The following is a 27710-nucleotide window of genomic DNA, read 5'->3' as shown; positions in this document are numbered from 1 at the left end:
GTACATATCTGCACTACTTCTTGTATTGTATATATAATTATGAGTGATTTTGAGATATATATCTGTATATTTTTTTATGACATGTATATTGGCACATTACAATGTTTGACCGAAATTCACTTTGTCTTTGCATTCTTCCGGGGGGATTGTGGGTTGTTAATGTGATATTTTTGACTGTATTGGTGTGTATGTTGTAATATGCGAGGGTGGGGGTGTTTGGTGGGTGTCCCCCTAACTTTTGCCTCCCCCCGTGTCGTAGATGCAGTACTCACTGGTATCTTCTGCGCCTATGTCGCTGTTGGTCGTAAATGAGCAGAAAGACAAGGGCAGGGAGTATTTGGAGTTCCGGCTCCATGGAGTCCTCGTTCCTCGTGGGATGTGTTCAGGTGAGCTTTTTTTCCCATAGCAAAAGCTGTTTCCGCCGTGTTTTTATCCATGGTGAATCCGCCCCGGAAAAGGTGGCGGATTGGCGGGTTGTAATGGTGTGGACGGTACATTGTCTTCGCCTGTCTGTTGGCGGTAACCGCCGCGCTGCTTGTCTGTACCGCCGTGGCGGGCGGTGTGTTAAAGTGGCTGTCTTTGTTGGCGGTTTCCGCCAGGGTCATGATTCCCTTTTTTTGTCCGTCGGCCTGTTTGCGATATTACCGCACCTTTTACACCGTCCGCCAGGGTTGTAATGACCACCTAACTGTTGTGCAAAGTAAAATAATCAATTATCAAACATCTGGCTTGCAGAAACATAGATTTTTCATGATTCTGGACTACTTTGTTTTGTTTCACTTTTATTGAAGCGAGGTTTGGGTACCCTCTTTAATAGAGATTTTCTTACAATATTTTTGATGTTTCGAAGCACTGTAAGTTTATTTAAGCTCAATGTAACGATTCCCATTCTAGCAAACTCAAAAGGAAGGCAGGCTGAGCTGACTCTGCATGTGATCTGCATGTGACAGTTGATGCCAGTGGCAAGCGTTTAAATCAGTGAGCCACTTTGTCACCGTATCCGAATTTAACTCTTCACTAGAATAACATTGTGATTGGCCTCCTAATTACAGACGGTCTTTGTTTACCTCCGTCTGCTGACATAAAACTGCAGCCGCAAGGCTGCTGCACTCCTCTGCACAAAAAGTGTCCACATAGCTGTAACAAGCGCACGTGTGACTAAACACCCCCAATTTCACTGCTGAGCGCTTCAAGCAATTCAGCCACTACATTCGGCTCCGACACCCACCTGCTGACTCCCATTACTGCTGGTAGTACAAAGAAATGTTCCACTTGCCATCTGTGTTTCTTCTTGGGCTCTTTTTATTTGATTCTACGTGTCCATATGCACTATTTATGTTTTTTTTCTATTATTGCATCCCATTCTCATTCCAGTGGTTGGTTAACATAACCCAGATTCATGGCAGTGGTTCATGGCAGGGCCCTATATTGCTCATTTTCATCCCCCACTTATTGACATGTATTTGGTGGTTTAATGTAGGTTTAATGCCACTATGACGATCAAGCAGCTGCAGCCTGTATTGTTTTTTGGTGTAAAATGTTGAAACCCTACATGTTACATTTCAATGGCATAAATACCCACTGTTAATGCTGAAGACAACAATAAAGAATCTCTCTAATTAGAAACTCTGGATTGCAATTGATAATTTAATGCCCTATAAAACATCTCATCATTCACTTTGCAAAAAAGAGTGTAATAAACAACCTGACAATGTCTTTAATATATCTTAAATACCTTGGGTAGTCTTTGGTAAAAGGCTACTTAAGAAATGTTTGTCATGAAAGTTTCAAGGAAGAAGATGCTGTCACAGTTTTATTGTAATAGGGGTATTTTGAATATGAGGTGCTGAATAGACAATGGGCTGTAGATGAGTTGTTTGGTTGCTGGTATTTACTTCAATTATGTCTCAGCAGTGAGAAACAAAGCATTTATTTTTGTTGTGGTGCAACAATATCCAGTTCTGGAGTTGCTGCCTGCCTCTTTCAGTCCATGTTTGTTTCTATTTTTAAAATAAAACAACTGTGAAAGCTTGTTTACAATAGTGGACAGGTTTGAAATCCATGAACAATATAAAACTGAAAGGTACCTATGGATTAAGGGGATTTTCTTTTTACTTCCCGGGTCCGAGCTACAATATAGACAACTAAAGCTGCACTCACATTACCACATAATTCAAGTCCACATAATTACACTCTACTCAATACTACATAGATACACCCCACATAAATCCACTCAGTGCCACATAACAAACCACATAAATAAACTACTTACCATGCCACATAATTCCACTCAACATAATTTCACTGAATGCCACACAGTTCCAATTCACAATTCCATTCCACTCTACATAATTCCACACCAAACCACACAATTCCATTCCATAATTCCCCTCTGCCCCACATATATCCAATCCACAACACAGAATTCCACATCATGGCACAAAATTAACAACACACCACATAATTCCACTCCACAACATGCCACTCCATGACACGCAATACCACTACAAATAATTACAGTACATGTCACACAATCTCACTCCACATAATTCCAGTACAGTCAGAACCACTCAATTGCTATCCACATAATTCCACTGCACACCATGCCTCATAATTCCACTACACAACTCCCAGTACCACACATTTTCATGCCACACAATTGCACATCAAACAATTCAAATCCAACTTACATAATTACACTCTACACCACATACATCCACTCTATACCACATGTCTAAAAGACATTGAAATCGACAATGCCAATAGATATTGGATTGCCTCATACGCAAGACCTATTGGCTTTGCCAATCCTTGTTGTTATTTGGTATAAATCTGTTCAATCATTTTGGAGTTATTAAAGGAAAAGGAAATATAGATATCTGGGTGGAGCTAAATCATAGGGCTCATGCCGAGATCTGATTGGATGTCATCACTTCAACAAGGAAGTGCTGTCAGCCATCATAGGACCACCATACATGATAGCAACCCATTGAAATGCACTATAGTGAATGGCAGGGTTTGAGGATCACAAAAAGAAGAACATATATAGGGCAATACCAGATTTCAGTTACAATATAAATCATTTGTTGATGGTACCATACTAATTTTAGAATTGTGGTATGTGTGTTTTAAAATTGATTTTACTCTGACAAAGCCTTCTGCTAGAATTTCATGAATCATGTTGAGAGAAAACTGTTTTCTCATGATTTTCACATAGAGGTTATGGGATGTGCTCCAGAAGCTAAAATGAGAGCATATTATCTATAAATTCAGACTATCTTTCTGAGCCATATGACTTCCAACAGGAGCAGCCTGTCAGTTGATTCGCTTGTGTTCTACTGCAGCCTTCCAGAGTCTTCTGAAGAACAACTAGAGAGCTAGCAGTCTTACTTATGAAAAAAGTGTGGCACATCTGAAGCTATGTTGATTGAATCAAACTGGTAAAACAAAAACATTGAATTTAAAAAGGAACATAAAGAGGGGGTTCATTTTGTCATAGAAATTATGGTTATTTTGTCATAGAAATTACAGTTAGTGCTACAGAAGGAAAAATTAGAACTGGGTTTAAGTACGTTCTCAAATATCTTCTGTTTCATTAAAACATTCTGACATGCAGAAGGAAACATGCACTTTTAACACCAGCAGCAGACTGTCAGTGAACTCCTTGGTGAACAGCAGCTTTACTAGAGTATTCCAATGAGCAACATCTTGTTGGAATTGAAGTGGAAAACTGAAAGCATTTCCTACTGAGGATACTACAGTAAATGTGGAAATTTGGGAACTTCATAACAAATATGTCTCCCAAGATGGCCACCAGAGATAAAAAGAGCTCAACTGCAGCACAAGTATTACCCAAATATAGCCCAAGTAAAGCCCAATGACAAAAGTGTGCAGGCCACTAAAACATTTTCTAGCTCACGTATCAAGAATTTTTAATTCTATTAAGCACTCAGAGGCGAGTATTATGATTCTCCTTCTTTGCTGATTGTTATTATCACAGCAGCCAATGAAAATAAACTTTTTTCCTAAACTACATTAGCCATACTATATGTGTATGACAGCACAATCACAGTCCAGTCATAACTCTCCAAACGGTAGATAGACTAGAGAAACCAAACAACTTCCTCTTTCTTTGCTCTGAGATAAAGGCCCTCATTCTGACCCTGGCGGTCGGTGATAAAGCGGCGGCCAAGCCGCCAACAGGCCGGCGGTCTAAAATATGCAATTCTGACCCTGGCGGGAACCGCCAACACAGCCCGCCAACTTAACACTCCGACCGCCACAGCGGTACAAACAAACAGCGCGGCGGTTCCCGCCAACAGCCCGGCGGCAGACAATGTACCGCCCACCCTATTACGACCCACCAATCTGCCACCTTTTCCGGGGCGGGAGCACCGCCGATAAGAACACGGCGGAAACAGACTACGAACGGGAAAACGCTCACCTCTACGCACTCCACGCGAGATTCCGGCAGTATGGAGCCAGAGTTGCAGGTCATCCCCGCACTCCTATTCCTGCTCATATACCAGGAGCACGCCCGGCGGCGCGGAAGACATCGGTGAGTACTGCACCTACGACACAGGGGAGGGAAAAGATTACCGGCACACACCACCCACCCACACCCACTACAACACACACATCAATGCATTCCCACAGATCACTGTCACAACCCACAAACCACCCCCCTCCGAAATAATGCAAAGACCAAAAGAAGAGATCATAAACGGGCAGATATATTGAAATATGTACACCAGTAATCCCAATTAATAAATAAACTATGTACAAAATATATACAGCTACTAAATGTAGTCCAACCACTGTCCGTGGATCACAGGGGTCCTGTGCAAAGGGGCAAGGCCCAGTCCCACGACAAGAACTCCACGGAGAGAACACTGCAGGGGCATCAGAAAGAAAATAGGACAGGCACCTCAGGGGGAAGGGAAGGGGGGGCACCTCAGCCACTTGAGTACACGACGCCAGATCCACGAGGGGACTCCATGACCACTGGCCCATCCTGGGGAGAGCAAACCCACAGTCCAAACAGTCCATACAGTGGGTGGCCTGCCCACTGGGCCATCCTGGGGAGAGCAAAGCCACAGTCCATACAGTCCATACAGTGGGTGGCCTGCCCACTGGGCCATCCTGGGGAGAGCAAAGCCACAGTCCATACAGTCCATACAGTGGGTGGCCTGCCCACTGGGCCATCCTGGGGAGAGCAAAGCCACAGTCCATACAGTCCATACAGTGGGTGGCCTGCCCACTGGGCCATCCTGGGGAGAGCAAAGCCACAGTCCAAACAGTCCATACAGTGGGTGGCCTGCCCACTGGGCCATCCTGGGGAGAGCAAAGCCACAGTCCATACAGTCCATACAGTGGGTGGCCTGCCCACTGGGCCATCCTGGGGAGAGCAAAGCCACAGTCCATACAGTCCATACAGTCCATACAGTGGGTGGCCTGCCCACTGGGCCATCCTGGGGAGAGCAAAGCCACAGTCCATACAGTCCATAACAGACCCCACTGCCACTGGAGGAGGCAAGTTGGCCAGAGGACATCCTGCAGCCCTGCCCGAGATAGATCCTGCCCTGCCACGTCTGCCAAAGGGCCAGCGGTTCTTGCCTTGAAGGGCCCAGTTCAGCGGTTCCTGAGACGGCGGGGCCCAGTTCAGCGGTCCATGCCCTGAAGGGCCCAGTTCAGCGGTTCTTGAGACGGCGGGGCCCAGTTCAGCGGTTCTTGCCCTGAAGGGCCCAGTTCTGCGGTTCTTGCCCTGAAGGGCCCAGTTCAGCGGTTCTTGAGACGGCGGACGGTCTATGGCCAACTGCTAATTGCCTGGTGGTGCCCTCCTCGGCAGCGGGGATGGTGCTCCTTCACTGCCCACCTGGGCTGTGGGTGGTGGGGCCCTCCTGGCCAGCTGGGCTGGGTCCTCCCTGGGCAGCGGCTATGGGGGTGGTGGGCTCTCCCAGGGCAGCTGTGCCGGTTCCTCCCGGGGCAGCGGCTATGGGGGTTGTGGGCTCCTCCTGGGCAGCAGGCCTGCTGCCTGACCTCTCTGACTTGCTGCCCTTGCCCTCCTTAGTCGTGGGCCTGTGGCCCTTTCCTCCCTTTGGAGCTGTGGCTGGTGACTGTCTCTGGGTGGTGTCCGGGGGGGATGTAGAAGGCGGGCTCCTGCGGCGACCCTTCCGCCTTCTGCTCCTCTTCCCAGGGGGTGGGCTGCCTGTCCCCTTGCTGCTGGGCGAAGATCTAGACATGCGGGCTGGCGGGCTCCAATACCCCTGCACCCTTGTCAAGGGGGCTGCAGGGCTGGTGGTGGCTGAGGTGCTCTTCTTACCCCGACGAGAAGGAGGGGGGGGCTCAGGGTCAGGAAAGAAGTTAGTAGTGGCGAGGAAGAGCTTCTTGGGACAATGGAGAGTGGTAGGTACAGTGGGAATGGGAGTGGAGGGAGAGGATGTGGTTGTAGGTGAGTCACGTTTGCTGTCTTTGGGTGCAGGTGCAGGAGGGATAGGCTGTCGTGAGGTGGATGGCTGTTGGGTGGGTGGGTGGCTGCGTTTGTGTGGTGTGGAAGAGGGGGTGACAGACACAGTGGGAGAGGACACAGGGGACGTGTAAATGGCAGTGGGGGTGGTGACTGCACGTGTGCGGACTGGAGTGGAGGGTGTGCTGGTGATGGAAACACTGGCTGATGGTGAGGTGAATGGAGGTGTGAGTGTAGACGTCACAGGGAGGGAGGAGGGAGACGAGGAGGTGGGGGTCACAGAGGTGGTAGTGACTGTTGGCATGTCTGCATCGGAATGTTGCGTGTGTGAATGTCTGCGTGATCTGTGGTGCTTATGTTTGGATGAGCTTCTCTTGGGTGTTGAGGTGTGTGCAGGCTGGTCTGATGGTGTGGGTGGGACAGGCAGAGGAACAGGAGACTGGGAGGAGGGAGTTAGTAGAGAAAGGCAGGAGACAGGGACAATGGCTGCCGTCAGTGCTGAGGCCAGAGCCTGGAACGATCGCTGATGGGCAGCCTGACCCGAATGAATGCCCTCCAGGTACGCATTGCTGCGATGAACCTCCCTCTCCACCCCCTGGATGGCATTCAAAAGGGTAGTCTGCCCAACAATGAGCGTTCGGAGGAGGTCAATGACCTCCTCACTGAGGGCAGCGGGGGTAACAGGGGCAGGGCCTGAGGTGCCTGGGGCGAAGGAGATGCCCGGCTTCCTGGCAGAGCGGGCACGGGGCGAACGCTGAGGGGCTGCTGGGAGGGCGGAGATGGTGCGCTGGGTGGCGGCTGTACCTGTAATGGCGGGGGGCACGGATGGTGCCACCCCGCAAGGGAGCCCCCTTCCGAGGACGTGTCCGTGTCGCTGCAGGCTCCAGTCGTCCCCGTCGTGGAGCTCCCCTCGCCCTCCGTCTCACTGGTCCAGTCTGACTCTGTGGCATGGCCCTCCTGGGCCATGTGAGATGCAGCTCCCTCCTGCCCCGATGCCACTTCTCCTCCGCCTGATGATGCTGATGCACACAAGCACAGAAAGACAAACAAAAAGGGGGGGGAGAGAGAAATAAAGGGATATTGAGTACATGGATCTCCGGTACAGTTAGCGGACATGACAGACACAGATGCCCCCTGCACTAAGTTGTGCACTTGGGGTACGCTACGCATTCCGTGGAACATGCCCTACACGCCTAGAGTTGACAACTGCACCCATGGATGACACGGCCCAGGGATGGCTGTACTGACAAACTACTGAGGGTGGTGGCTGGGGACACAGGGGCTTACGGGGGTGCCCAGCCTACAGATATCGCCCTGGCCTAGGGGGACCCACAGCCCTCCTCCCCCACCCAGACACCTCCACTGCGCGACAACAGAGTAGATAATGCTTGTACTCACCCCCTTGTGTCTGCTGTGCTGCCCTCACGCGCCCATCCAATTCAGGGTAGGCCACCGCCAGGATCCGGAACATCAGGGGGCTCAGTTGACGGCAGGCACCCCGCCTACGTTGGGAGGCCATCCCCAGCAGAGACTCGGCGGTCTTCTTGGTCCCGCGGCGGATGTCCTCCCACCTCTTGCGGCAGTGGGTGCCCCGTCGATGGTGGACCCCCAGGGCCCGGACTTCCTTGGCGATGGCACGCCAAATCCCGATCTTCTCATGGGCGCGGACCTATGTGACACGTACAGGGAGGGAGAAATACCACGTTCAAGTTTCTCAGCATTTTCCTTTCCAGTGGCCCAACGCCCCCCATCCCCGCCAGGCCCCCCGCCATGCCCCCCGCCATGCCCAACATGCCCCCCATCCCCGCCAGGCCCCCCGCCAGGCCCAACATGTCCCCCATCCCCGCCAGGCCCCCCGCCATGCCCCCCGCCAGGCCCAACATGCCCCCCATCCCCGCCAGGCCCCCCGCCAGGCCCAACATGCCCCCCATCCCCGCCAGGCCCCCCGCCATGCCCCCCGCCAGGCCCAACATGCCCCCCATCCCCGCCAGGCCCCCCGCCATGCCCCCCGCCATGCCCAACATGCCCCCCATCCCCGCCAGGCCCCCCGCCAGGCCCAACATGCCCCCCATCCCCGCCAGGCCCCCCGCCATGCCCCCCGCCAGGCCCAACATGCCCCCCATCCCCGCCAGGCCCCCCGCCAGGCCCAACATGCCCCCCATCCCCGCCAGGCCCCCCGCCATGCCCCCCGCCAGGCCCAACATGCCCCCCATCCCCGCCAGGCCCCCCGCCAGGCCCAACATGCCCCCCATCCCCGCCAGGCCCCCCGCCATGCCCCCCGCCATGCCCAACATGCCCCCCATCCCCGCCAGGCCCCCCGCCAGGCCCAACATGCCCCCCATCCCCGCCAGGCCCCCCGCCATGCCCCCCGCCAGGCCCAACATGCCCCCCATCCCCGCCAGGCCCCCCGCCAGGCCCCCAAGCCAGCCAGTGGCCCCAAATCCAGATTGAATTAAACTCACTTGTTGGTCTGGAGGACCGTAGAGTAGCGCATACTGGGGGAGGACCCCATCCACAAGTTTCTCCAACTCCTCTCCAGTGAAGGCAGGGGCCCTTTCCCCAGGCGCAGCAGCCATTGTCCCTTCCAGACCGAGGTCACAGCAACACTTGCAGTATAGGTCCTCTCCTGTGAAAGTTCAAGTCGCAAGTGGATAAGTAGATAGAAAATGGCGGTCACGTCCGCGGCGGTGCGTACCGCGGCGGTGCGTCCCGCCACCGCCGGCGCCCTTCGCCATTGGCTCCTGAAACCCATAGGCTTCAATGTTAACCAATGCGGCTTCGCGCCGCGGTCTTCGCCCGCCGCCCGCCGCGGTGTGCCACGCCAGCGCATTGACCTCACATCCCATTGTCACACTTCACAGGTCAGGCAGCCGCCATTTCCAGGGCCCACATGGCTCAATTTCAACTGCGTCACACAGGCCTAGGCCTTGCATAGCCACTCAGACACGCCATTCACTGCATAGAGAATCGTATACTGTGCTAGCTGTGAGTACGTACCTGTGGGTTGCTTGACTGTGTGCTCCATGTTGTCCTTCCTAGGCACCGTCCGCTGGGTTGGGCGAGGAGACGGATGAATCCTCCCGTGTACCGACCGCTGGTGGACCTGTCGACAATGGAAGAACGCCACATTATCCTGACCTACCGTCTTAACCGTGCCACTATCCATGAACTGTGTGCCCAGCTGGAGCCCGACCTGATGTCCCCCATCCGCCAACCCACAGGGATTCCCCCTCTGGTGCAGGTCCTGTCAGTACTACATTTCTTGGCAAGTGGGTCATTTCAGACAACCGTGGGAATTGCTTCTGGGATGTCTCAGCCCATGTTTTCGAAGGTGTTATCCAGAGTGTTGTCTGCCCTGATGAAATCCGTGAGGAACTACATCATTTTCCCTGAGGTGGGCGAATTGGCTACAGTGAAGGGTGATTTCTACGCCCTTGGACATATTCCCAACGTAATTGGTGCCATTGATGGGACCCATGTGGCTTTGGTTCCCCCAAGAGACAGGGAGCAGGTGTACAGGAACAGAAAAAATTACCATTCAATGAACATCCAGGTGGTGTGTTTGGCTGACCAGTACATCTCGCATGTAAATGCCAAATTCCCAGGGTCAGTGCATGACGCCTACATCCTCAGGAATAGCAGCATCCCTTACGTGATGGAACAGCTACAGAGACACCGTGTATGGCTAGTGGGGGACTCTGGGTACCCCAACCTGTCGTGGCTACTGACCCCAGTAAGGAATCCCCGGACCAGGGCAGAGGAACGGTACAATGAGGCCCATGGGCGTACTAGGAGGGTGATCGAACGCACCTTTGGCCTCCTAAAGGCCAGGTTTCGGTGCCTGCATATGACAGGTGGATCCCTAATGTACTCACCTAAGAAGGTGTGTCACATCATCGTGGCCTGCTGCATGCTTCACAACCTGGCTTTGCGCCGCCAGGTGCCTTTCCTGCAGGAGGATGGTCGAGACGGTGGTGTTGTGGCAGCGGTGGAACCTGAGGAGAGTGACGAGGAGGAAGACGACGGGGCTGAAACAGACAACAGGGACAGAATCATTGAACAGTACTTCCAATAGGACACAGGTAACATTTCAAAGATAATTTAGTAAAAGTTAACTACTCTCCAGCATCTCTGCTGCCTGTCTATTTGCCCCAGTGTATGATGACTGAGTTTTGGCTTTTCCCTCCCTATTTCAGATCTGGGGTCCCCACTACGAGTCCTGTGCTTCGTTTCCCCATGGACTACAGCTTTGTGGCAGCTGTTTGTTGACTTCACCATGTACAAGGACATATTTGCACTGTCATGTCAATTACAATCTATTGAAATCACAGCCAGACTCCAGATATTTTGGTGCAAAATCGGTGTTTATTTAAGTGCTCAAAATGGGATGGGTGGTTTCAAGTGGGTGGGGGCTATGGTGAAGGAATGTCCATGGCAGAGTCCAGAGTAACAGTCACACAGGTGCATTGTCCAGAGGCCTGTGGAGAGATGGAGCATGGGCAGTTCAAGGATGGACAGGGTGACTATGTGGGACAGTGGGATGACATCAGGTGGTATCCATTGCTGGCGGGGGTCTTGACATCCTACTCTGTCTTCTTGCGAGATCTCAGGGCCCTCTTGCGGGGTGGTTCTTCTCCTGCAGGAGGTGGGGGTCTGGTGGGCTGCTGCTGTGCGGGGGCCTCCTGTCCACTAGCGCCGGCGGAGGTGGTTGGCTGTTCTTGGTCCAGGCTAGTGGCAGGGGCCCTTGGGTGTTGTTCAGTGTCCGCCCTGTTGTTGACGAGGTCCTGCAGCAGCTCTACCATGGTAACCAGGGTGGTGTTGATGGCTCTGATGTCCTCCCTGTACCCCCGATAGTGTTCCTCCTGCAGCACCTGGATCTCCTGGAACCGGGCCAGTACCGTCGCCATCGTCTCCTGGGAGCGGTTGTATGCTCCCATGATGGTGGTGAGGACCTCGTGGAGAGTGGGTTCCCTGGGCCTCTCCTCCCCCCCCTGTCGCACAGCTGCCCTCCGAGTTCCCCTGTTTCCCTGGGCCTCTGCCCCCTGGCCGGTGTGCCCACTACCACTGCCCCCAGGTCCCTGTTGTTGTTGGGGTGGTGGGTTATCCTGGGTGCCCTGTAGTGGTAGACACACCGCAGATTGACGCGCCCTGGAGACAGAGGCATGGGCCCGCTGGGTGGGAGCTGTGCTGGTGTTCCCAGAGGGGTTTGGGTCTGTAGTGGCCTGGGCCTGTGTGAGGGGAACCGACTGTCCAGAGGTCCCCGATGGTCCGGGCTGGTCATCGGTGTCCAGGTCGACAGAGCTGCTGTCATCGCTGACGGCCTCTTGGGTGGGGGGTGTGGATAATTCTGGCCCCTCCGCCGCGGTGTGTTGACGGTCGGGTCCTGCAGGGGTATAGAGGTATGGTTATAGTTTCAATGTGTGGCATATGGGTGTATCTGTGGGTTCTCGTGTCCCCAAGTGCTGGCATTCGTGTGTGGGGGCTTTGGTGAGGGTGGCTTGTGGGGGGGATGTGTATATGCATTGGGCATGCTTTGGTGATGGGTGTCCATGCTTAGTGGACGCATGCAGGCCTAGGTTTTGGGATGTGTGGGTTGTGATGGTGAGGCATTGGCGGGGAATAGGTGTGCTGGGGGTGGGGGTGAGGATGGTGGTGGGGGTGAGGATGGTGGTGGGGGTGAGGATGGGGGTGGGGGTGAGGGTGGGGTTCGAGGATGGGGGTGAGGTTTGGGGTCTGATTTGGCATGCAGGTGGGGGGGAAGCAGTATTGAAGCTTCAACTTACCAGTATCCATTCCTCCGCCGACTCCAGCGAGGCCGTCAGGATGCAGGATGTTCAAGACTTCCTCCTCCCATGATGTGAATTGTGGGGGTTGAGGTGGGGGTCCTCCGCCAGTCTTCTGCACGGCGATGTTGTGCCTGGATACCATGGAACGCACCTTCCCCCGTAGGTCGTTCCATCGCTTCCTGATGTCTTCCCGATTTCTGGGGTGCTGTCCCACTGCGTTGACCCTGTCGACAATCCTCTGCCATAGCTCCGTCCTCCGGGCAATGCTGGTGTATTGTATCTGTGTGCCGAACAGCTGGGGCTCTACCCGAACGATTTACTCCACCATGACCCTGAGTTCTTCGTCTGTGAAGCGGGGTTGTCTTTGGGGTGCCATGGGGTGGTGTGTATGATGTGTGGGGTGGAGTATGTGTATTTAAGTGAGTTGAGTGTGGTGGTGTGTGTTGTTTTGTGTGTGGATAGTGTGTGGGTGATGGTGTTGAGTGGCTGTGGCTGTTATTTTTTGGATGCTGGTGTCTCGCTCTTGCCTTCTTGACGAATTTTTTAGCGTAGGGGTTTGTGGGTGATGTGGGTGTGTGTTTTATATTGTATTGTGTGTGTGGGAGTGGTGTGTGTATGTGTATCAGGTGTGTGGGATTCAAATCGTCCAATGTGGCTGAGTTTTGTTCGTTTGTGGGTATTCTGACCGCGGCGGTGTGTCCCGCCAATGGAATACCGCGTTTGAATGACCGCCGCGTGGATTCGTGGGTCGTAATGGGATGGGCGTATTTCTGTTGGCGTGGCGGTGGAGGTTTGGTCACCTCCACCTTTCAGCCGACCGCTGGTCTGGCGGTCTGTTGTGGCGGTCGGATTTTCGGAGGTTTGCCTTCTGCGGGTCAGAATGACCGTGGCGGGTTTCCGCGACCGCGGCGGGATTATGGAGGATTTCTGACCGGCGGTAGGCGCCTTTTACCGCCGAGGTCAGAATGACCCCCAAAGTCTTAAAGTCTATAAATTATTCAACTGTAACATTCTTGAAGGTGGTCTCCTACATAAAAGTAGTGAAGATTCCCCAAAGGTGTTCGGGCCGTTGGTCCATTTTGAGAACTCAAAGCAAGGAGTTGCTTCCTTTAACTGGATTTCTGATCCGATACTGTTGGGAGAAATAAAAGACAATGTGGTAACACCCCTTCTTAAATGGATTATGTTATGCAAGTAAAACAAGTCATGCAAAAGTAGTTGTAACGTTGCCAATGGTTACTTGCTAAGGCAAAATAGTGCATTGTGCATGAATCTTGATCATAGGCCTATCTAACATCATTAATATATACACATTTTCTACATTTAAAACACTCCGTTTGCACAGACTGGGTTGGATAATGAAAACAAAAGGGTGGGATAATCCTCACCTCCGAGTCCTTAATAGGATTGAAAATTCTCCACTATGTGTTTGTAAAAAAATTTTTTAATTGTCAAATCTGCTGACCAATCAGCTGCACTCATTATGTCCTGCAAATGCTACCCTAGGAGAAAGACTTTGAGGCCATAGCTCCTCTTACCAAATGAGCTCCAAACTTTGAGGTGTCAATTCCTGCTTCCGCTAAAGCCCATCTCACCCAGTGTGCTAGGGTAGCAGTGGTCACTTGGCGGAAGGGCTCCAAAAGAGAAATCAGGAGTTGACCCCCCGGGATCTGGGGACGTTCTGTGGTACGATCTTCATATTCTTTCAAACAATGTACAATGCGTCGTTTGGGTTCTTCAGGAAAACTAGGATAAGTCACTTGTTTAGAGAGTGTTTTGGTTCTTCTTGAAATAGAAAAAGTAACCCCATCAGGAGAAAACACTCGTCCTGAAATGTCTAGAACTATGACATCAGAGACTCTTTTACAAGAAACCAGGCATAAGAACACGGTTAGTTTGGCGGATAATTGCTTCCTAGGCAGGTCAGGTTGACCGGGCCAACGCTGAAAGACGTTCTAAACAACATTAACATCCCATAAACAAGTATATTTAGGCTGAGGAGAATTTGCTATATGAATACCTCTCATTACTCTAGTTATTAAAGGTCCTGCAGGATCCAGTGCCATATGGCCTGTCTAAATAGCAGATAGGTAGTTATTTACTGGATGATAGCTCAAGCCTTCCAATGCCAATTCTGCCAGACTGTTTGCTAAAGGAGTAATGGGAAATCTCAAGGGGGGAATTTATGGGTGTCATCGGACCATGAAGCGGATATAAAGGAGAGAGATTGTTGCGAAAGGTCTGGCAGAGACCAGCATTGCCGGAAATGTGCCACACCAGGAGATGGAGTTTGTTCTGTACAATCAGGGGATGGGGAATCCCTGCTGGGTCTAGCAATAGGTTGTGCATTGGGGAGATCTGTACTGGAGAGTCTCTGGACATTTCTAGAAGCACTGGAAACCAGGGCTTTGCCTTCCACATGGGAGTGACTAGGATTAGTTCCGCTCTCTGGTGTACACTGCTACTCTCGGTATCATGATAAATAGGGAAAATTCATAAAGGAGAGAGCCTTTCCATTGTTGTAGAAAGGCGTCTGTGGCGATGGCCATATGATCTGGTCTCCACGAGAAGAATCAGGGAATCTGAAGTGAGAGATGCCAGGCAAATAGGTCAGCATGACATTGGCCCCATCTCTGTTGGAGTGTTTGAAACACCAGGTGGTGGTGTCTCCATTCTCTGGAATATGTGAGGAACCTGGAGTTCCAATCGGCTATTGATTTGAGGTGACCTGGTAGATATTCTGCTGTCACTGTTATCTTGTTCTGGAGGCAGTAGTGCCAAAACGTCCTTGCTATCTCTGTTAGAATTTTTGATTGGGTCAGAACTTGAAGGTATTGGAGCAATTTACCTGAGCATCAGTTACATTGCACAAGGACACATTAATTTTGGTTTTAGGCATGGGAAGATTAAGGCCCTCATTACAATCCTGGCGGTAAATCCCGCTTACTGCTGTGCAGAAGACAGCAAACATACTGCAGCAACCGAGGAATTCCGCTACAGGTATTACGACCCACAGGTCAGAATCCGCCACAATACAGACACCCACACAAGTCCGCCACACCAAAGGTCAGTGATAAACTGGCGATAACAAAACCGACACCGTCACGCCAACAAGAATACGCCCACACTATCACAACCCACGAATCAACATGCCGGTCTTTCAAGCGCGGTAAACCATTGGCGGTACACACCGCTGCGCTCAAAATACACACACATTTACAAAACACGACCACATTGGACAATTCAAAATACACACACCTTATACACATACACACACCACACCCCACACCCACACACTCACACCACTATAAAACACACACCCAGATTACCCACAAACCCTTACTACCAGAAATTTGAAAGCAGGCCAGAGAGAGACACTACAAAAAACAACACATCCACAGACACACAACACCATCACTTACACAACATCCACACACTTCAAACAACACACACCAACAAATCCCCTCACACATCACAACAGACACCACCTCACACATCACCCACACCACATCATGGCACCTCAAAGACACCCCAGGTTCTCTGAGGAGGAGATCAGGGTCATGGTGGAGGAAATCATCCGGGTAGAGCCACAGCTGTTCGGATCACAGGTTCAGCAGACCTCCATTGCAAGGTAGATGGAGCTATGGCGAAGAATTGTCGACAGGGTGAACGCAGTGGGACAGCATCCATGAACACGGGATGACATCAGGAAGAGGTGGAACGACCTACGGGGGAAGGTGCGTTCCATGGTATCCAGACACCAGATTGCTGTACAGAGGACTGGCGGTGGACCCCCACCTCCTCCCCCACAACTAACAACATGGGAGGAGAAGGTCTTGGCAATACTGCATCCTGAGGGTCTTGCACGAGTAGCAGGAGGACTGGACTCTGGTAAGGCAAATCCTTACTACCTTATCCCATATGCATGCCATCACATACTCCTAACCTTACCATCACAGCCATCACCCCAGCAACCCACAGATACCCCACCAACACAACCCACACATCCCGAAACCAAGCCCTGCATGTAACACCAATGCATGGACACCCATCACCCAAGCATGTTCAGTACAGAGACTCACTCATGCCCAAAAATCTCCAGTCACACAAGGACCAAGCCAATAATGCAAGCACTGGAGTAGAGTCACTCACCCATTGCACATGATGGCACACACAGAAACAATAACTATGCATTTACACCCCAAAAGGACCTCTACCCAATGTCACCGGACAGAAGGTGCCAGACATATCCAGTCCCCGCACAGAAGAGGCCCACAGTGATGACAGCAGCGATGAAGATGACCAGCCCGGCCCATCTGGGACCTCGGGACAGTCGGTTCCCATAAAACTGTCACAAGCCACCACAGAGCCTCCCCCTTAGGAAACACCACCACAGCACCCACCCAGTGGGCCCATCCCTCTGTCCCCAGGACACGTCAATCAGCAGTTTGTCCACCACTACAGGGAACCCAGGCAAACCCACTAACACAGGATGATCAGGGACCTGGGGGCAGTGGCAGTGGGCACACGGTTCAGGGGACAGGGGCACAGATAACAGGGAAACTGGGAGGCCTGCTGTGCAACAGGGGGGGGCGGGCCCAGGGAACAGACACTCCACAAGGCACTCTCCAACATCATGGGAGCTTACCATCATTCCCAGGAGACCATGGCAACGGTACTGGTCAAGTTTCAGGAGACCCAGCGGCTGCAGGAGGAACACTACCTTGGGATCAGGGAGAACTTGAAGTCCATTAACACCACCCTGGTCACCATTGCAGGGGTTCTGGCAGACCTGGCCAACACCAGGAGGGACACAGTGGCACAACAAGGGGCCCCTGACACTAGCCTGGACGATGAACAGCCCTCCACTTCCCCTCCACCTCCGCTGGCACTAGTGGACAGGAGGCACCGCCACAGGAACAACAGGACACCAGCACCCCACCCCCTGCAGATGGAGAACCACCCCGCAAATGGGCCCTGAGATCCAGGAACAAGACCGAGAATATTGCCAAGACTCCCGCCAGGAAATAAGACCCCCCTGAATGTCACCCTTCTGTCCCACTATGTCACCCTGTCCATCCTTAAACTGCCATTGCTTCACTTCCTATGCCCTTTTGGACATTGCACCCGTGAAAAAAATAGACTGGACTCTGCCATGGACATTCCTCCACCATCACCCCGGCCGATTTTACAACCCCCTCCACTTATTTACACAGGAATAAACACACTTTGATCACAAAACAATCTGGAGTCAGTCTGTGCTTTCACAAATGTGTAATTGCAATAACTATGGAATATAGCAATGTCAATTTACTTGTTCACATACCAATGTAACACAGCTGTAGGCCAGGAGTAAACAGAGCAGAGGGCACAAAGTGGGATCCAGATCTGTGAAGTGGAAAGTCAAAGTGACAAGTCAGGGTCCATACACTGAGTGAAAATTACAGACTTATGCTAGCTCAAACAACAGTATGAGATGTGGGAAGCAGTTACATCTTCTTACCTGTGTCTCACTGGAAGTATTGCATGATGATGTTGTTTCGGTTGTCGCTATCCTCTTCTTTGCCTCCTCTTCTTCACTGTCCACAGGCTCCACAGCTGCCACAATACCACCATCTGGCCCATCCTCCTGCAGAAAAGGCATCTGCCGTCACAAAGCCAGGTTGTGCAGCATAAAGCAGGCCACGATTACCTGGCACACCTTCTTCGGTGAGTAGTATAGCGAGCCACCTGTCAGATGGAGGCACCGGAATCTGGCCTTCAGGAGGCCGAAGGTGTGTTCGATCACCCTCCTAGTTCGCCCATGTGCCTCATTGTAGCGTTCCTCTGCCCTTGTCCTGGGATTCCTTACTGGGGTCAGTAGCCATGACAGGTTGGGGTAAGCAGAGTCACCTGCAAATGTCAATGGATATCTGTTAGACACACACTAACCCTTAGGGACAGCCCCATACCCAGACACCTATGTCAACTGTATTGGGACCTTGCCCTCACCTATTAGCCACACACTGTGCCTCTGGAGTTGCCCCATCACATAAGGGATGCTGCTATATCTCAAAATGTAAGCATCATGCACGAAGCCAGGATACTTGGCATTGACATGGGAGATGTACTGGTCTGCCAAACACACCATCTGCACATTCATCGAATGGTAGCTCTTCCAGTTTCTATACACCTGTTCATTCCTGCGGGGGGGGTACAAATGCCACATGTGTCCCATCAGTGGCACCAATGATGTTGGAGATATGTCCCAGGGCATAGAAATGACCTTTCACCGTGGCCAAATCTTCCACCTGAGGGAAAACGATGTAGCTGCGCATGTGTTTCAGCAGGGAAGACAACACTCAGGACAACACATTAGAGAACATTGGCTGGGACATCCCTGATGCCATGGCCACTGTTGTTTGAAAAGACCCACTGACCAGGAAATGGAGTACAGACAGGACCTGCACTAGAGGGGGGATTCCTGTGGGATGGCGGATAGATAAAATCAGGTCTGTCTCCAACTGGGCACACAGTTCCTGGATTGTTGCACAATCAAGTCTGTATGTGACTAGGATGTGTCTCTCTTCCATTGTTGACAGGTCCACCAGGGGTCTGTACACTGGAAGATGGATGCCGCCATCTCATCAGCTGCCCCAGCAGATGTGCCCTATGGAGGAGAACAGCGAGCAGAGAGTCATTCAACACTGAGGTATCACAATTTGTTATTTGCAGAAACGTTATTAATCCGCAATGTGCCGGTATCTGTCTATATTCCCGGCCCAGATAGGTGTGACGCAGTCAACATTCATCCCATGTGGCCTCCAGAAATGGCAGCTGCCTGACCTGTAAGGTGGGACAAGGGGATATGAGGTAACTCTGCTGGCGTTGTACACCATTGCGGTGGGCGGTCGAAGACCGCGGCGCAATTCTGCATTGGTTAACATTGGGCCCTATGGGTCCCAGGAACCAATGACGATGTACGCCGGCGGTGACGGTATGCACCACCGCAGACGTGACCGCCATTTTCTGTCTGTTCACTCACTTGATACCTGACCTTCAATAGGAGAGGACCTACCCTGCAAGTGCTGCTGTGACCTGTGTCTGGAAGCAACGATGGCTACAATGTCTGGGGAAAGGGCCCCTGCCTTCACTTCGGAGGAGTCGGAGAAACTAGTGGATGGGGTCCTCCCCCAGTACACGCAACTGTACGGTCCTCCAGACAAACAGGTGAGTACACTGTGAGCATGCTGCATGGGCAATGCCTGTTTTGAGTGGTGTGGATGGAAGATACATAGGGGGGCTGAGGCCTGCATGTGCGGATGGTGAGTGTATGTGCGTCAGGGCATGGGTAGTATGATGGTCCGGACGGGTAAGTAATTTCCTTTCCTCCTGTACCATTCCTCTAGGTCAGTGCCCACCAGAAGAAGGGTATTTGGCGTGCCATCACCAAGGACGTCCGGACCCTGGGGGTCTACCACAGACGGAGCACCCACTGCCGTAAAAGATGGGAGGACCTGCGCCGCTGGAGCAAGAAGACAACGATGGCCTCCCAACGTGGGATGGGTGCCCGTTGCACCATGACCCCCCTGATGTTACGGATCCTGGCGGTGGCCTATCCGGAGTTGGATGAGCACTTGAGGGCATCACAGCAGCCACAAGGGGGTGAGTACACTCTCATTCAGCTGACTCTGCACGCATTACGAGGTGTCTGGGTGGGGTAGGTGGGCAGTGGGTTCCCCTAGGCCAGGGCGAACTTGGTAGGCAACGTCCCTTGTGAGGCAGGCTATGTGGCACCCCAACCCCACCAGTGGTTAGAGCCATCTACACCTGGTCAGGCTCCTGTGACTTCCAGGTGTGCAGCAATAGGTCTTAGGCCTCATACCCCATGGTCAGCTGAAATTTCGAGGAACTGTCAGTGCGTGGCGTAGTGCAGAGGGCTGCTCCAAATGTGTTGTGTCCGCCAACGGTAGTGATGTTGCATGCACTGAACATGTCTTTCTTCTGTCTTCCCCCTCCTTTTTGTGGTCTCCCTGTTCTTGTGTGTAATAGCATCATCAGGCAGAGGAGCATTGGCACCGGAGCAGGAGGGAGCTGCAAACCCACTTGGCCCTGGAGGGTGAAGCAATGGAGTCTGAAGCCACCAGTGGGATGGAGGTGAGCTCCACGGTGGGGACAGGAGCAGACAGCAGTGACAGCGACTCCTCCTCTGATTGGAGCTCCCTTGCGGTGGCGGGCACCTCTGTGCCCACCGCATCAACAGGTACAGCTCTCCCAGCAGCCCCTCAGTGTGTGTCCCGTGCCTGCTCACCCAGGAGTATGGGAATCTCCTTCGCCCCAGGCACCTCATGCCCTGCCCCAGTCAGCCCTGCTGCCCTCAGTGAGGAGCCTATTGACCTCCTGAGATCCCTCACTGTTGGGCAATCTAGCATTGCGAATGCCATCCAGGGTGTAGAGAGGCATTTGCAACAAACAAATGCATACCTGGAGGGCATTCATTCTGGGTAGGCAGCCCAATAGAGAGCATTTCAGACTCTGGCCTCAGCACTGATGGCAGCCACTGTCCCTGTGTCCAGCCTCCCTCCTCCAAATTCCTCCACCCAGACCCAATCCCCTGTACCTCAGCCTATCCCAAGCACCCCATCAGACCAGCATGCACACACATCAACACACAAGAGTGGACATGGCAAACATAAGCACCCCACATCCCACAGGAACTCACACAAGCACCATCCCCATGCAGACACAGCAACATCCACTGCCTCCACTGTGCCCTCCTCCTCCACGTCCTCCTCCTCCCTCATTGTCTCATCTCCACTCACACCTGCATGCACTACATCCTCAGCCACTACCTCCATCACCAGCACACACCGCTCACGTGCACTCACCACCCCCACTACCATTCACACATCCCTAGTGTCCTCTCTCACTGTGTCAGTGAGCCCTCCTCCCAAAGTACCAAACGCAGGCACACACCCACCCACCAGCCATCCACCTCACAATAGCCTCCGGCCCTTGCACCTTCACCCAAATTCAGCAGACGTACACCTCCTACAACCACTACCTCTACCTCCACTCCCAAACCCCCTCCATCTTCCCGTCCCAGTGTGTCGAAAAAACTCTTCCTGGCTAACATTGACCACTTCCCTACACCTCCCTTCTCCCGTCCTTCACCTAGGGCCAAGCTTTCCAGGTCCTAGCCCAGCACCTCAGCCACCACATCCCCAGGCACAATGGTGCCAGCAACTGCGGTGTCATCGAGTGGGCCACCCATCAGGGCTGCCAGTGTGCCACGTAGCGAGGGCAAGGACATTCCGCCACCTGCCAAGGTGAAAAAGGTGCCCACATCCCGGAGGGAGAAGCTGAAACTACCAGCCACCAAGGGCTCAGCAAAAACAAAAGGGGATAGTGGCAAGACAACTGTGCCACCATCAAAGGTGGGAAAGGGCCAAAATCAGAAGAGCAGGTCAGGCAGGTAGATGGCTACCATCCCCAGTGGTCAGTCGCCTGAGGCTGGAGTAGAGTTCCTGGGCCCTGGGCAGCTTCCATGAGGCATGACTTCCATCACTGTTTGCACCTGCAGATGGAATGCGAAGCCGTAGCAGTGTGGGGTATGTCGCTGCCTCCATGGCGTATCATGCTATCTGAACCTCGCCAATCTCGTGGCATGCACACCCAGGTGAGGGAATTGACCGGCCACACTGCATGTGGAGCACTCTGGGCACCATGCCCCCTCCAGAACCAGTGGAGTATCACGTCCACTACCTCAGTCCTTGGCAGGATGAAGCACTCTGGGCACCAGGCCCACTCCAGAACCAGTGGAGTATCACATCCACTACCTCAGTCCTAGGCAGGATGAAGAACTCTGGGCACCAGGCCCCCTCCAGAACCAGTGGAGTATCACATCCACTATCTCAGTCCTTGGCAGGATGAAGCACTCTGGGCACCAGGCCCCCTCCAAAACCAGTGTAGTATCACATCCAGTACCTCAGTCCTTGGCAGGATGAAGCACTCTGGGCACAAAGCCCCCTCCAGAACCAGTGGAGTATCACATCCACTACCTCAGTCCTTGGCAGGATGAAGCACTCTGGGCACCAGGCCCCCTCCAGAACCAGTGGAGATTTATATCCACCTGAGAGACTGTGGCTTTGAACTCCCCAGCATAGAGCAGTGGGCAAACCACCGACTGGAGAGACTTGAGAGACTGTGGCTTTGCACTCTCTAGGATAGAGCAGGGGGCAAACCACCCACTGGAGAGACTTGAGAGACTGTGGCTTTGCACTCCTCAGGATAGAGCAGTGGGCAACCCACCCACTGGAGAGGCTTGAGAGAATGTGGCTTTGCGCCCCCCAGGATACAGCAATGGGCATGGAGCCCCCTCGTACAGCAGTGGTGTTGTGCGTTCATCAGGCTGAGGTGCCCCCCTCCCCCTGAGGTGCCTGTGTATTTTCGATCTGATGTGCAGTGTTCTCTCCATTTCCAGTCAGGTGTAATGTGTGGGCCTCACCCATGCATTTTGGGCCCAGTGGTCCACGGACAATGATTGGTACACTATCCGGACTTGTGTAGTTGGTGTACGCATTTGTATATACTGAATTTTGACTTTTGACTAATGGATTTTTCATGATTACACTGGTTACAATCATTTCATTTGTCCTCGCGTTCTTCCAGGGGGTGGGGGGCCCATATGTAATGTTGATGCATGTATTTGTGTGTATGTTGTTGGGTGTGAGGGTAGGGGCGTTGCGTGTGTTTGTCACTCTCTTTCCTCCCCCCTCCCCTGTGTTGTAGGTGCAGTAGTCACCGTACTCGCCGCCGCCGTTCGAGGAGGTAAACCAACATAGGTAACACCTGAAGTTCAGGCTCCATGGCGTCCTGGTTCCTCGTTGGGTGTCGAGAGGTGAGTGGTTTCCCTTCTGTGTACTGTTTCCGCCGTGCTTTTAATAGCGTTGGTTCTGCCCCAGAAAAGGTGGCGGATAGGCATCTTGAAATACGGTGGGAGGTACTTTGTCTTCCGCCTGTCTGTTGGCGGTCACCGCGCGGTGTTTGTTTCTACCGACGTGGCGGTCTGAGTGTTAAAGTGGCTGCCTATGTTGGCGGTTTCCGCCACGGTCATAATCCCATTTTTTTCAGCCAGCCTGTTTGCGGTATTACCGCCGCTTTAAAACCGACCGCCAGGGTTGTAATGAGGGCCTATGTGATTTGCCAAGAATCACAGGATGTTGAGCTGACGCTGAAATAAAAAAGTGTCCCGCTTATGCATCTAGAGTTTTCAGTTCTATTAAGGACATGGAGGTGAGGATTATGCTTCTCTTTCTTTTACAGGAAATTTTCAGCATCCAATCAAATTAAGTAAACAACTCAAACTACATCGCCCATGAATGTGTATAATCATATCACATGCCCCAATCACAAGGGAATATCCTTTAGTATATACAGGTATGAACTCTTCAGGGAATTAAACAGTCACCAATGTCTAAGCAGATCCCAATGGGGATACATGACAAACAGGAAAGACCTCACATCTTCAGAAACACTTACAGCTCAATAGGAGCCAAACTAGGGATGACTATCTGACAATAACAAATTGAAGAAGATCGACTGAAATCACAGGAAGGTACTCGCCAAGGTATTCTTTCAACTGGCCTTCTAGTCACCCCTCACGTAATCTCTTCAAATGGCAAACATGCTACATTCTAACATGAATGCTATACAGTAACTACAATGACAATGGGTGAATAATAAAGGTTATTGTAAAACATGGAATCCAGCGCCATTATTTGTATCATGTTACAAAAAAAACATGTATTTGGGTGGGATAATCCTTTCCTGCATGTCCTTAACATAATTGAAAATTCTTGACACGTAAGATAGACTAATTTTTATTCTATGTCAGGACCAGAGACTCAGATTATGCTTGTTCAAAGCTATCTTACCACCACAGATGCTACTTCAACTATTGGTTTATGATAAAACATTCGGAAAGTAGATTCGGATGACCAATTTGCTTCTCTCATAATGTCCTCTAACCGCAAACCTAAAAAGTAAGACTTTGAAGACATGGCTTCTCTAGCTGAATGCACTCCAAATATTGAGGTATTAATACCAGCTTCCACCAGTAACCATGTCATCCACCTGGCTAAAGTGGCTGTTGACACACAGGTCTGAAAGTCTTCTGCAGGGCAATCAATAATTGACCTTTTGAATGTTGTCTACATTCATCTGTAACCACCTCATCTGTCTTCAAACTTTGCACAACACACAAAAGAGTATTCTCCTAATATATAGGATAGGTTACTGACCTGCAATTGGACATAGTCCTCTTATAAAGCATGAATGTCACACCATCCTGTGAATAAACCCTACCTGCAAGATCAAGAGCATGTACATTTGAAACCCTTTTGCACGATATTAAACAAATCAACATCGTCAATTTAGCAGAGATTTGCTTCCATGATAGGTACATATTTGCTGGCCAATTCACTAAAAATCTCAATGTTATGTTAACATCCCAAACAGGGGAGTATTTGTGTTTTGTAGGGATAGATTAACAATTCCTTTTCATAACTTTGCAAATTAGGTGATATTCCCCCACAGGCATACCCTCCACAGGGACATGGGTAGTGCAAATGGCTGACCTGAAATTGCTCACTGTCCTGTAAACTAGATCTGACGCTGCAAGAGCTGATAAAAAATTCACAATCATTCAGGATCGATATTCTGCACGTCACACCAACCACTCCATCTCTTCCAAGCTGAGGCATAATGTTTGTGGGTACCCGTTGCCCAAGCATGTCTAAGGAAGTCTGCAGCTTATTGCAAAATACCTTGGGTCTTCCATCTTTCCCTTAAACCATCCAGGCCATCAATCACAGTTTCTCTGAGAGCATTAATTAAGGGGTGTGGGAATCCTTCCGGATTCAGCAGTATATATGTACAGACTGGGAAGAATAGGAACTGGGAGAGTACAAGCTAACATGAGCGCAAACGGAAACCAAGGTTGAGCCCTCCAAAAAGGAGTCAGGAGAATGATCTCCACCTTCTGGCATCTGACTTGTGACAAAACTCTGAGAATCATTAGGAATGGGGGAAAGGCATGACTCCGAAACTCAGACTCATCCTAGAGAAAAGCATCCATAGCCATGGCTTGCGGATCTGGGTGCCAACTGAAGAAGTGGGAATCCCACAGATACCAGGACTTCCAGTCTGCTATGGTGTTCTTGGAACCCAGCAGATATTCCACCATAATTGACAGATGGCGGGAGAGGCAATAATGCCAAACATTCTTGGCTATCTTTGCCAGAAGTCTTGATTTAGGCTGGCGGTACTTACCGCCAAATTATGACCATGGTGGAAAGATCTCCGAAAGACAGCCAATGTACCACAACGACCGCCAGGGCAGAAACAACAGCCACCACAGCGGGAGCCGCCTACAGCCAGGAGGAAGTCAATGTTCTGCCCACCATATTATGATCAGACATTTTGCCACCTTTTCCAGGGCGATACCAACAACATCAAAAGCGTGGCAGAAACTGAGCTCAGAAGTGAAAGGAATCACCATTGGAGACACAGGGAAGAACCACGCCGCCATGGAATGAGAATTGTATGTGTTCCCAATGTTATTCTACGTTCTGCTCCACCACGAACACCAACGCTGGCGAAGACTACGACGGTGAATATAGCTGCCTAGCACACAAGGGAAGGGGGGAGGAAAACGACAGTGACACACACACGCACAACACACACCCCACACACACACACACCAAACACACAACCAGATGCATTAAAAAAACAATTTGACCCCGTAACTTGGCTGAATAATGCAAGGACAAAACAATTTCGCAAAAGTGTTTGTAATAAGATCAACACAGTTGAAATAATAAGTTAGGCAAGATAATAGATATATACATATGTACAGAAAAAGAGACACAGCCCAGTCCTCAATTTTCATAGGCCACATGGCCACAGACCAAAGTCCAAGGCCACACATGTCACCTGTTTCAACATGGAGAGAACATTGCAGGGGCATTCATTTGTAAATAGGCAGGCACCTCAGGCGGACGGGGTCACCTCAGCCGGGAGATGTAACAAGACCACTGGTTCTGGAGGGGGCAAATTGCCCTGTGCTTGATCCTGAGGAGTGATGGGCCACAGTATTTAAGGTGGGTGTCATACCCACTGGTTCTGGAGTGGACGGGCCACACAGCAGCCCATGGACGCAGGATTACATACCGTCCGACGGCAGTGACGGTTTCACAGTGGTGGTGCTGCTTGTGAGGGGAGGCTCCTGCCCATCCCCTGCACCCTCGGATGGCTGCACAGTGGTAGTGCTGCTGGTTGGGGGAGGATCCTACCCATCCCCTGCAACCTTGGACGGCAGCACAGTGGTGGTGCTGCTGGTGGGGGGAGGCTCCTGCATATCCCCTGCAACCTCAGATGGGTGCACAGTGGTGGTGCTGCTGATGGGGGGAAGCTCCTACCCATCCCCTGCAACCTCGGATGGCTGCACAACCATGGTTGTTGATGGGGGCTCTGTCACAGTTCCTGGTCCAGGCTCCTTGCCTTTCCTGCCTGCTGGTACAGGCTCCTTGATCTTCCTTTCTGCTGGTGCAGGCTCCTTGCCCTTTCTGCCTGCTAGTGCAGGCTCCTTGAGCTTCCTGCCTGCAGGGCCAGACTCCTTGGCCTTTTGTGTGGCAAGTGCAGGCTCCTTGCCCTTCTTGACAGCTGGGGCTGTCTCCCTTCCCTTGAGGCTGGCTGGTGCATGCTACTTTCCCTTCATTACATGTGGCCTGGATCCCTTTCCACCACGAGGCGATGTGGTTAGGACTGGGCCCATGGACTGTGTGGCTGAGGTGCTTGGCTGGGTTTGTGATACCCTGCCCTTAAGTGCAGGACTGGGGGGTAGGGAAGAGGTCAATGGTGGATAGGAACAGTTTTTTAGGGACATTGGGGCAGTAAGAGGGAGAAGAAATGGGAGTGGTAGATGAGGAGGGAGTGGTTGTTGGAGGTGTCTCTCTGCTGCTTTTGAGTGCAGGTGCATAGGCTGTTTGCTGTTGCGAGGTGGATGGCTGTTGGATGTCTGAGTGCTTGTGTTTGTGTACCTTAGGAGGATGGGCAGACATAGTGGGAGAGGACACAGGGGATATGTGCATGGATGTTGTGGAGGTGTCTGCCAGTGAGGTGTGTGTTCTGCTTGGTGTGATGATGATGCTGGTAATGGATAATAATGTAGTGCATGCAGATGTGTGTGTGGACGTGGCTGGGTGGGAGGTGGTGGAGGGGGAGGAGTGGAGACAGTCGAAATAGTGGATGTTGGTCTGTCTGCAACTGGATGGTGTTTGTGTGAGTACCTGTGGGATGAAGTATGGTGCTTGTGTTTGCCTGTGACACTCTTGGGTGTTGTCTTGTGTGCATGCTCGTCTGAATGTGTGCTTGGGATAGGTTGGGGTTGAGGGTAGTGGGACTGGGCAGTGGAAGTT

This window comes from Pleurodeles waltl, chromosome 4_1 (assembly GCF_031143425.1).
Source record: "Pleurodeles waltl isolate 20211129_DDA chromosome 4_1, aPleWal1.hap1.20221129, whole genome shotgun sequence".
NCBI classification, from domain to species: Eukaryota; Metazoa; Chordata; class Amphibia; order Caudata; family Salamandridae; genus Pleurodeles; species Pleurodeles waltl.
The sequence above is the reverse complement of the archived record's forward strand: the minus strand, read 5'-3'. Positions refer to the sequence as shown.